This window comes from Canis lupus, chromosome 11 (assembly GCF_048164855.1).
Source record: "Canis lupus baileyi chromosome 11, mCanLup2.hap1, whole genome shotgun sequence".
Taxonomy (NCBI): Eukaryota; Metazoa; Chordata; class Mammalia; order Carnivora; family Canidae; genus Canis; species Canis lupus.
This window is the reverse complement of record NC_132848.1, coordinates 57487113-57497585: the sequence shown is the minus strand read 5'-3', so window position 1 is coordinate 57497585 and position 10473 is coordinate 57487113. Positions and strand designations below refer to the sequence as shown.

Genomic DNA, 10473 nt, shown 5'->3' with positions numbered 1-10473 from the left:
CCAACATTTGTTGTTTCCTGCCTTGTTAATTTTCCCCATTCTCACTGGTGTGAGGTGGTATCTCATTGTGGTTTTGATTTGTATTTCCCTGATGGCAAGTGATGCAGAGCATTTTCTCATGTGCATGTTGGCCATGTCTATGTCTTCCTCTGTGAGATTTCTCTTCATGTCTTTTGCCCATTTCATGATTGGATTGTTTGTTTCTTTGGTGTTGAGTTTAATAAGTTCTTTATAGATCTTGGAAACTAGCCCTTTATCTGATATGTCATTTGCAAATATCTTCTCCCATTCTGTAGGTTGTCTTTTAGTTTTGTTGACTGTATCCTTTGCTGTGCAAAAGCTCCTTATCTTGATGAAGTCCCAATAGTTCATTTTTGCTTTTGTTTCTTTTGCCTTCGTGGATGTATCTTGCAAGAAGTTACTGTGGCCGAGTTCAAAAAGGGTGTTGCCTGTGTTCTCCTTTAGGATTTTGATGGAATCTTGTCTCACATTTAGATCTTTCATCCATTTTGAGTTTATCTTTGTGTATGGTGCAAGAGAGTGGTCTAGTTTCATTCTTCTGCATGTGGATGTCCAATTTTCCAGCACCATTTATTGAAGAGACTGTCTTTCTTCCAGTGGATAGTCTTTCCTTATTTATCGAATATTAGTTGCCCATAAAGTTCAGGGTCCACTTCTGGATTCTCTATTCTGTTCCATTGATCTATGTGTCTGTTTTTGTGCCAGTACCACACTGTCTTGATGACCACAGCTTTGTAGTACAACCTGAAATCTGGCATTGTGATGCCCCCAGCTATGGTTTTCTTTTTTAAAATTACCCTGGCTATTCGGGGTCTTTTCTGATTCCACACAAATCCTAAAATAATTTGTTCTAACTCTCTGAAGAAAGTCCATGGTATTTTGATAGGGATTGCATTAAATGTGTAAATTGCCGAGGGTAACATTGACATTTTCACAATATTAATTCTTACAATCCATGAGCATGGAATATTTTTCCATCTCTTTGTGTCTTCCTCAATTTCTTTCAGAAGTGTTCTATAGTTTTTAGGGTATAGATCCTTTACCTCTTTGGTTAGGTTTATTCCTAGGTATCTTATGCTATTGGGTGCAATTGTAAATGGGATTGACTCCTTAATTTCTCTTTCTTCAGTCTCATTGTTAGTGTAAGAATTTCCATTTTTAATGAGTTTCTATAAATGTTGTTGCTGCTTGTCCAGTGCTATAGACTGAATGTTTGTGTCCTCCCAAAATTCATATGTTGAAATCCTAACCTCCAAGGTGATGGTATCAGGGGGTGGGGGCCTTTGAAAGGTGATTAGGTCTTGAGAACAGCACCTTTGTGAATGAGATTAGCACCCTTATAAAAGAGACCCCAGAGAGCTCTCTTCCCCCTCCCACCATGAAGGACATAGTGGATGGACTACCAGGAAGCAGGTTTTCACCAGAGACTGTGGCCACCCTGATCTTGGACTTCCCAAAGTGTGAGAAATACATTTTTGTTATTTATAAGCTACGTGGCCTATGGTATTCTGTTATAGCAGCCTGAATTTATCAAGACACCCAGGGTCTGCACTTTCAGAACTGCTAATTATTAACGTAGGCATTTCCTCCATTTTTAAGTAAGAAAATTGAGAATCAGAGGTTAAATAACAAAGCTAGCAAATCGTAGAGCCAGGTTTAAGCACAAATTTGTTTAATCCAAAAGTCTGTCCTTTTTGGTCTATGTTTTACTTGTCCCTTATGTGTGATCCTATTGCTCAGCCACAAAGTATGTTAGTTATTTTGTCAGGGTCATTCATTCAGGGTGCTGCATAATTGGGGACTGGTCACTGGGAGTCTTCACAAGATGGCATATAACTGAGAGGATCAGGGTCTGGCGCTTTGGGCTCCAAATTCAGAAACAGATCTTGTTGTTGTTTCTGAGTTGACTGGACTTACATGAAAAAAGTTCTCAACAGGCTGATGTATAAAGTCATAATGCCAGCTTAATAATTTATTATGAGAAAAATAATTGCCACAGGACCAGAAATTCCTGGTTGGCCTGAGGGTATGCTCTCCCTGGAGACAAGTTATATGTGTAAGAGAAACCAAATTATCAGAAGGCTGCTTGGTGACCATGGAAGTAAGGCTAGGAGACTTAATATGACTCAAACACTTCATGTCATCAGCTTTGTTGGCATGCCCCAGTGCGTACGTTTCCAGAAAAGAGACAACGCATCAGGTGCATTAGTATATAAGTTGGACTGACCAAGTACTTCACTGTTCCCTGGATGGTGCCCAAATGAACCCACTGCTATTGGCTGTTGGGAGTCCCTTCTCCCCCTATATATCTAAGGCTGATTTACCTTCTTTCAGACTCAGTGTGTTGGAAGTGTCTAAACAGTTTCAGTCTGATGAAAACTAAGACTGGTAGGTCTGAGAATGCTACGGTCTGAATGTTTGTATCCTCTCCAAATTCATAGGTGGAGCTCTCATGAGGGGGCTTGGGGCCCTTATAGAAAAGGTTCCAGAGAGTTCTCTTGTCCCTCTGCCATGTGAAATCACAGGAGAAGACAGCTGTCTATGACCAAGTGAGCCCTTATCAGACATTGAACTGTTGGCACCTTGATCTTAGACTTCCCAACCTCCAGAACTGTGAGAAAGGAATTTCCCTTGTGTGCAAGATACCCAATTTGTGGCATTTTTGTTATAGTAGCCCAATAGGATTACGATAAAGAGCAATTTTTCTTTTTAAGTTGACTTTACATATGTCTACCTTGATATATTTTTAAATTTATAATTATAGTTTAGCTCTTAGGGATCAATCTTATTTTTATCTACAATTGCTTGATTCTTGGATTGTCTGAGTAAATTTATGCAGACATTAGTTTTCTTGGCTTTATGGATGTGAGCCCCAAAGTTCAGAGAAAGGGTAGAGAAAGTATTATTGTCATCATTATGCTTTGGTCAGCTTGGCAAGAGGAGTAACATACCTAAAGCCCTGCTTGACACATAATAAGAACTATATAAGTGTCTATTAAATAAAAGAACTACATGGACTCATTAAGTCAAAGGAACAATTTTTTTCAATGGTTTAGGGAGAAGCTGGGGAGTTTGGGGTAGGTTTTGGTGACTTTTTGGAGCCAGTTTCCTGACAGTATTTCCATGATTTCAACTTCTCCACTTAAGGTTGGCTTGCTAGTAAGCACTTGGTAGTTTTTTTTTTTTTAATATTTTATTTATTTATTTTAGGGAGAGTGAGAGTGAGAGAGCACATGAGCAGCATGGAGCGGGACAGGAGGAAAGGGAGAGAGAGAATTTCAAGCAGACTCTGCGCTGAGTACAGAGCCCCACATGGGGGTCAATCTCATGACCTTGAGATCATGACCAGAGCCCAAATCAAGAATCAGATGTTTAAACAACTAAGCCACCCAGGGGTCCTGACCACTTGGTAGTTAATGCCTGCCTTGGAAGGCCATTTTCCCAGGGTGTTCCTCAGAAGCACCTCTATAGGTAACAGAATCCACCAACATCATTGATATAGTGTTACACAGTGTTTCTATCAATTGCCTCTAGTTGATGATAGTTAAGAGTTGCAGATATTCCTTCATAGAAGGTAGTTTCTTGGTTAGATATGGATCAATGCATACATTTGTCTGCAGGCCACATTTTTCTTTTTCTTCTAGGGATACTTAAAAACATACCTCTTCCAGGGAGAGGACACTAACCAATAAACATGCAACAGCTTCACTAATGCTCTTGCAATCTATGCAGAAAGTAGGTAGCACCTTGTCAACTCTCATTTGGGGGAACTTCTAGAGCTTGACTTTCAGGGCATTCCAGTTTTGAATTTCTTTCATTTGTTATCCCTCCATTTATGCCTGTGACTGCATTTTTTCATATCCAGGCAGATGGTGTGTAAACACTCAAGAATTTTACACTCACAGTTTGCTTTGTGTGCTGGTAGGGCATCTCTTCAGTGTATAGATTTTCTTATTTCTGCTTATGGTGTAACTGCAAGATTTTCATCAACCCAAATGGAGGAATTTGAGTATATGCTACCTGTGTCTGCCCGGAAGTGATAGTTCCCAGCACTATTTCTTGCAGTTTGAAATGTATTTCTCTTCTTTTTTTGAACCAAATCCTGCAATATTTGCTATAGATATTTCATCAAAGGGGAATAGATATTTAAGATCTGAGTGTGTGAAGAATGAGCTTATGCCAAATTATGCTCAAGATCTTTAGGTGATAATGTGTTCTGAGTAGTGAAAGAGAGGGGTTTTTGCAATAGAGAATAATAAGGCTGTGTGGTTTTAGGTATAGTTTTTTGGATATGAAGATTTGACTGGGACCCAGGTCCAAACTGGTCAACCTATTGATGAAACAGATTTGAATTTCTACAATTTAGTTGTTTTTCACAAATGCGAACAGTTAACTTTGAACAATCCTTGCTCTTGTCAATCCTTTTAAAGACCAATCTTTCTTAAATATTCATTATTTACCTAGTATTGTGTTTGCCTCTGTGAGGGATACGAGATATGTAAGACATGGCTCTTATCCCGAAGAAGCTTAAAAAACCCAGATAAAGAAACAAAACTAACACATGTGGACAAATTTAACACAAAACTATGTGCTGGAGGAAAAGAAAATTTTCCCCTCTCTGGCTTCTTCAAGGAGAAATTTTCTTGAACAGATGCCAGACTTTTCTCTCCCTTTTATTATTCACTCTGCCCCCAATGAAGGGGAGAAGTGACCCATGTGAGTGGTGAAATGTGCTCTAGACACTTCCATCCTTCTCCTCTTGGGAGCTCATTTGTCCATGTGGGACATGAGCTTTCCTCCATGCTTCTCTTCCAACATGCATGTTTCTCCTGGACAGGTATCCATCCCTTGCCCTGGTCCAGGGCTGCCTAATATTGGGAGCAAGTCTGCCTCAATAAATCTAGGGGTTAGTCTAACAAAACCACTTGGTAACTAGGCTGATATTTTGGTTCCCATGTTTATACTCTGTCTTAATTCTCAGTTTTTACAGAAACCTGGTTAGGGAAAGACCTGAACACAATATAGGATACTGAAGCTAACATCCACGGTATTTCAGTGTGACCTGTGAGTGGATGGGAAAGACCTTGGGAAGACTCGCTGGGGTTGGATCTTGAAGGATGAGTAGGACTTAGAAAATAGAAAGAAGGTAAGGCATCTTTGCAGTCTCATTTACAATCTCTTTAACTTTCAGACTAACGTGATGGGGAGAAATAACAATGAGTTTCCTCTTGCAGGTGACCTCACAGGCCTAGAAGAGGATTTGTATGAATAAATCAGAGGAAAAGAAGCTGAGGGTTGAATTCTAGATTTTTGTAATTTCCTATGTTTGTGGATTGAAGCAAGTATATGTTCATGACTGGGATAATGCAAAACATTCTCTAAAGTGGTGCATTTGCCCAAATCCACTAATCAAACTCCTCCAAGCCCTGGGAGAAATGGATCACCCTGTCAGAGGAGTCCGATGCTTCAAATGCTACCAGTGGAGGGCAGGAGGGGTAGGGGGCCACTTCCTAGAACCACTCAGCATCTTCAGTGCTTCCCACTTCTTCAGGGTCTTCAAGGATGGACACTGGGAATGTCGACATGGGGCACAGCCTTCTGAAGATATGGCTGAAAGGGGCTGCTTTGCATCCTTGAGTGACTGTAGGCAGTTCAAGTGAGTGCTCTGGACCTTTCTCTTCCTGGGTCAGTCACTGGGCTAAGTGCGTGCTTGGAAGCTGCCAGGTTCTGGACAGAGCTTTTGTTAGAAAAATCTGTGTTAACCAACAAGTTCCTGGAATTCTATAAAACCTTGTGGATTTGAACACAAACAAATAGAAAATGTCTATTATCTCCAAATTAGCCCTCCTGCTGCGTTTTCAAATGGATCTGAAATCTCCATTTACATGCTGCAATGGTAAAAAGCCTCTCAAAGGTTATTTGAAATCTGAGCTGATTGCAAACGGATTGATTTCCAGCAAATGTGGCAAAATGACCAAGAGGGATTCAGGACAGCATCTTACATACTGTGATGTTCAATACAAGGTCTTGGACTCGAGATGAGAATAAGGATTCCTTTGCAGGTCGCAAACATCCTGTGCTTCTCTGCCTCCCCCACCTCCTCCTTGCCCCACATCTCCCCACGCTCCATGCCCAAACAAATTACCAAATGTTAGAAGAGGAAAGTTGGAGTCCTGCTGGGTTTATTTTGCTTTATTTGTTCTGGATTTAGATTTAAAACCTTCCAGTGGATGAACTGTATCGAGGGCTTTTCATTTCATATTGCGAAATGTGTTGTTATGCACAGTTCATTCTATTAAAAAACAAAACATGTAAACCTAAATTAAAATGCATAGCGTGGATCCCTCAGAGGGGGCTTCTGAAACAAGCCGGGCATGAAATGTTGCATAGATTTCTTGTTAACCAGAAAATTATTTTAGCAAGCGACCCTTCCTGAGGTGTCAGGAAGGAGCAGGGGGTGTCTTGAGCCTCCAAAGCTGTGTGCTGGGTGCTCGATATTACGTACATTTATCTTGGCTGCCAGGAACTCTACGTTGCCATCTGTCTTAAGCTTTGCCAGAAGCTACCTGTGGTTTAAAAGGACGGAAAGGTCTGGAGAACAAGGGGGCTTAGGGAAATAATGTGGAAATAAAATATTAGCCATTTTGTCGTTCACTTTCCTCCTGACACAACCATGGGAGGCATTTACCCCTTTTTCTCAGGTATCATGCTGTGAGGATGCTTGTGTGATGATTTTTTAAAAACACAAAACTAACTTCCTACGGTGGACACAGTCATAACCTGGTGTCTAGAAATACGGTTATGGGGCCCTTCTATCAGGGCTGTTTGCTAGAGCACCGGATGGAACAGGCAACTGCTGGGTGAGGAGCCCTCTGTGGGAGGAGGCCCCAGTGGTTTACCTGTCATAGGTTCCTCTATAGGCAAGGGCAGTAACAGAACCGAGACAGCCATCAGTAGTTAGAGCAAATCCTCTTTCAGGCTACATTTCCAGAAACTGTTTCAATGTGGTGGCATTAATACTAACATCTGCCCCTTCTGTTTTCTGCAATTGCATTCTAAAGAAACAGCTTTGGGAATTAGATTTAAAATTGTGGCTCTTGGTGAACTGTGGAACTCTAACTAAGGCCCTACCTAAGTAAGGGGAAACAGAAATTGTCAGGGTGAATGAAAATGTCACAGTAAATATGTGGTGTTTTAATTTCACCCTTAGCAATAAATTCCGAATCCATGCAATATAATCCAAAAAAAAAAAAAAAAAAAAAAAAGACGCAGTGAGTCTAAATGGTAATTGGCCAGTGGTTCTGAAAGGTCAAGCATGGGCCAGCTACTTCATTACCTGCTCTGTGACCCTGGCCAACTTAACTACTGTTTCCTGATCTCTAAATTGAAGAGTGATGAGGATCTTGTGTCATAACACACATGCTTGGCACTTTGGGAGGGTCAATGTGTCTACTTTTTCATTTCCATCCCCTTTCCTTATTTTATATTGTTTTTAGTATGACAGGGTTAAACAGAAAAGTAATAAGGTGACATCAGAAATCATGCTTTCCTGTTTACTTAAAAACAAAAATCACTTCTTCCTGTAAGCGGCCTGAGGTGATCTCTCACAATGTTGTGCTACTCACTCAACTCAGAAAACACTACAAGGTCATGCAAATCAAGAGGTTCAGATCTTCATGTTCACTTTAAGAACACATGTGAAACTGCCTGGGCTATATTGGTGGGATAGCGTAAAAGCCACCAAGTATCTGAAGGATGTCACTTTGCAGAAGCAATGTGTGGCATTCCGTTACTACGGTGGTGGAGCTGGTAGGTAGGGGCTACCACTATAAACAGCAGGACTGCATGCAGGGTCAGGGGCCCAAATAGAGTGCTGGGTTTTGACTGCACATGCTTAAAAATGCAGAGAATAATGCTGGACTTAAGGGTTTAGATGTAGATTCTCTGGTCATTGAGCTCATCCTGGTGAACAAAGCTTCTAAGATGCAGCATAGAATTTGTAGGACTCATGGTTGGATTCACCTATACATGAGTTCTCCCTGCTTCCCTGAGATGATCCTTACTTAAAAGGGGCAGATTATTCCTAACAAGGAAAGGAAGTTGAGAGAAAAAAAAAGAAGAAAATATCCCAGAAGAAACTGAAGAAATAAAAACTTAGGCCTTGGGAGTAAATTCTGCATAAAATAAATGTAAATAAAAGTAAAAACAGAAAGGAAATCACAGTATTAAAGAGGATTTTCAGGGGGGACCTGGGTGGCTCAGTCAGTTGAATGGGATGGAGCCCTGCATCTGGCTCATTGCTCAGTGGGGAGTCTGCTTCTCCCTTGTCTCTGCCTCTCCCCCTCCTCTGTCTCTCATGAATAAATAAATGAAATTTAAGAAAAAATAAAGAGGGTTTCTTTGGTAATGCAGAGTAAAGAAATTATCGAATTATGAAGAATCATCACTACAAAAATAAAGCGTGGTTGGTTTTTTGTTTTGTTTTTGCACAGTTGTATGATTTCAAGATGTCCTAGTCTGACCCATGAAACCTTGCCTATCCTTCTGTACTTCCTCCATGACCTTCCTTACTCATCTCTTGTATCCTTCATCAGTAAATGCTTATAGAGCTTCCAGTGTGTTAGGAGTAGAGATAGTTTTAGGATATTTGGAAGAGCTGGGCCCTAGGAAATGGGGATAGTAAGTCTTGGGGCTCCCTTTATCTCTGACTCACTGTGATGTCTTGGTAGCCTTAGATGAGAAAATTAGTGTTTGTCAAGGATGAGTCCTTTCCCTACTCCTTTCTGCACTCCCCTTCTGGATGGAGACAACCTGAACCCCTGTCCTTGAAGACCTTCCAATTTTCAACTTGATGAGAGTAATATTTCATAAGTAATATTTTTTAAAGACTTCTATCTATCATCTATCTATCATCTATCTATCTATCTATCTATCTATCTATCTATCTATCTATCATCTATCTATCTATTAGGAAGCACAGGCCCGTGAGTGGTGGTAGGGAGTGAGGAGGGTGCGCAGAGTGGGCAGAGGAGAGGGAGAGAGAGAATCTTAAGTAGGCTCCATGCTGAGCACACGGAGCCTGACACGGAGCTCGACCCCACGACCTTGAGATCATGACTCAACTAGAGCCAAAATCAAGAGCCAGGTGCTTAACCTACTGAGCCACCCAGGTTCCCCTCATGACTCCTTTTAATGAAATTATGTCATAATTCAGGAGTTCCCAGGGCTCATGGGGCTGGAAAGGTAAATGAATGAAGGCAGAAGTCGAAGAATAGAAATGGTGGAGACAGGTTGACTTTGGGGAGCACAGCCCACGTAACCATTTTCTAAATCTTCCCACATTTATTTTAATGCATACCTACAAAAAATGCATCTGAAACTGGAGTTGGCCTGTGGTTGCCAGGTGAGATTCTAGTGGGGACAATGGGTTGGAAACTCAGGTGAACCTGAGAAAGGTGCTGACCAGCCTTTTATGGGTACTGTTCTATTTGGAAGGGGTAGGCCCCAGTCTGAATTGTAGTTATTTTTCCCCCACCCGTTTCTAAAAGATTTGGCCTCATTAAATCCTCTCATCCTGGAAGATCAGCAGAATTTTAACTGCCAAAATTTCCTCGAGTCAGCATGGGATGCTGATGTGCTCCAAGTCACACCTTTGGTTTGTTTTGCAATTCAGAATTGGGTTTCCCTGCTGTGGCTGATGCAGTTGGCTTTAGTTATAGTGCAATATATTCAAATAAACATTTATGAGGGTAAGTAATCATATTTTATGCAAACAAATTATTCTTCCGTAAAAGTCACTTTTAAAAAATGTATGCTATTTCTTTTCTCAGTCAGCGTATCAAGCTAATAAAAATTATTGTATCATCAAAATTCCCTTCATGAGTGTGTATTGTTCCATTTGTGTTACACTGAGAAGGCTGGTCTCTACTTTCTCTCCTCCCCACCAATTAAAATTTTATACTCTTACCAATCCTATAAGAAATTGTGATTAGTTCATGTGTCATATAATTATGGCAAAACACTAGAGAAAGCTACTTCTGAGAGAGGAAAGTGTCCATTAAAAAAATGTATATAGGGGATACCTGGGTGGCTCAGCAGTTTAGTGCCTGCCTTCAGCCCAGGGCATGATCCTGGAGTCCCGGGATCGAGTCCCACATTGGGATCCCTGCAGGGAGCCTGCTTCTCCCTCTGCCTGTGTCTCTGCCTCTCGCTTGCTCTCTGTGTCTCTCATGAATAAATAAATAAAATCTTTAAAAAAACGTATATAGTTTCCAAATCCAAGGAAACACATGAATTACTAGCTCATTAAAATTGGAATTCAATATTGAAACAAAGCTTTGCAACACAAAGTGTCTTCTTGGTAGAATAATATAATACTTTTCTGGCCCATTTCAAGTAACTATTTTGCTCCCTTATCAAGGGATGCCTGGTTGCTGCTGAGGATTCTGGGCA

The 10473-nt window shown here is 40.8% G+C and overlaps 1 long non-coding RNA gene across 2 annotated transcripts; it reads left to right on the top strand.

The window, feature by feature from the left end:
* The first annotated feature begins 856 nt into the window (after positions 1-856).
* Positions 857-6349, top strand: LOC140600228 (uncharacterized). Of its 2 annotated transcripts, XR_012003444.1 has the most exons (3): positions 857-2570; positions 5003-5167; positions 5256-6349. It is a non-coding gene; the product is annotated as an uncharacterized lncRNA (long non-coding RNA). The 2 variants fall into 2 exon arrangements; XR_012003443.1 differs by lacking the exon at positions 857-2570 and having other exon boundaries at positions 2578-5167.
* The last annotated feature ends 4124 nt before the right edge of the window (positions 6350-10473 follow it).